This window comes from Echinops telfairi, unplaced genomic scaffold, assembly GCF_000313985.2.
Source record: "Echinops telfairi isolate 266 unplaced genomic scaffold, ASM31398v2 ScPeMD7_2291;HRSCAF=2852, whole genome shotgun sequence".
In the NCBI taxonomy this organism is placed as follows: Eukaryota; Metazoa; Chordata; class Mammalia; order Afrosoricida; family Tenrecidae; genus Echinops; species Echinops telfairi.
The window spans coordinates 37,168,508-37,170,078 of NW_022106189.1; positions in this window are offsets into that span (position 1 = coordinate 37,168,508).

Here is a 1,571-nt window from a genome sequence, read left to right on the forward strand (position 1 = left end):
AAAAAAGTTTTAATAACCAACTTATTAACAAATTAACAAAATTTTTATTCAGATTAGTTGGAGGGTCTGAAATTATCCTATAAACATTAGTAAACCAGTCATTTTTGGCTTTACGCTGAAGTACGTGAGATAAAATCTTACCATCTTCCCGTCTGTTTCAGAGTACAAAAGAGACCACCATCTCACATGCAAGTTAAGGAGAACATTTATTAAGTCTTAAAAAGGGACAAAGCCACAGGCTCATCATGCAGATGAGGGGAGCCATCAGCACAAGGCCCACATGGCATCTGAGGACTCGCAGTTGGGACACTAGTTAAATAGGCATGGGACAAAGAGAACCATCACAAAGTCATAACTGGTGGCAGATCAATACATGACAGTCCCCGGTGGGACTATAGAAGCAAGAACAGGGCCACAACTGGAATACTGTACATGTTAGATAAAAGGGCTTATCAGAGAGTGATTCAGGGCCTTCTGACCAAGGTAGTCGGGATGAGATGAATAGGGCATGACTCCTGACTATGTGACCCCAATACTAGCCCCAGTAAGTGTTTTCCATCAAGGACCCACCCAGGCAAACCCTTAAGAGACTTCCCTTCTCTAGGCTGGCTGGAGAGGGGTGGAGGTAATCTACTGTCCAATGTACTCTGCCTACAGCCAAGGTTACCTACCAACAAAACAAGCAAAACTCACTGCAATCTAGTCCATTCTGACTCACGGGGACCCTAGAGGGCAGGACAGAACTACCCCTATGGGTCTCTGAGACTGGAACTGTTTATAGGAGTAGAAAACCTCATCTGTCTCCCATGGAGCGGCTGGTGTAGCAGTCTAAATGGTAACCACTACACCACGAGAGATTCTAAGATTATCTACATCAATGGTTAATGATCCAAAAAAATTCAATGGAGGCTTAATCTATGTGGGGACTCTGCAAATGGAATTTGGCCTGTCAATGCCATCTATAACCTTTTGAAAATTAGGGTGTTCAGAATTTAAACTCTAATACATGTCTAAGGGACATTCTGACTGAACTTCTTGCAAGTCAGATTTATTCATTCTTCTGGCCAACCATGGAATTTCCAATACTTTGCCAACATGATAATTCTAGTGCATCAACTCCTCTGCAGTCTTCCTTATTCATTGTCCACCTTTCATATGCCTATGAGCTGACTGAAAACACGAAGCTTGGGCTAGATACATCTTAATCCCCAAAGTGACATCATTGCTCTTTAATACTTTGGAGAGGTCCTGTATACACTTGCCCACTGCAATATGTCTACTTTCTTGACTGCTGCTACCATGATCTAAAGCAAAATAAAATCTTTGGGGACTTTAGTCTTCTCTCTGTTTATCATGATGTTGTTTATTGGTCCATTTATGAGGATTTTTGTTTTCATCATATTGAGTTGTGATTTTTTTGAATTGTTTCGCTTGTAAGGGGTTGGTGGAGTGGCATATACACAATGTTTTGAAAAGATGGCCAAGAGATTTAGTAAATTGTTGAAGTTGAAACATTTTGCTATGCTCTTGAAGTTTTAAAAATGTTCCGATTGAGTTGATACCAAGGGCTC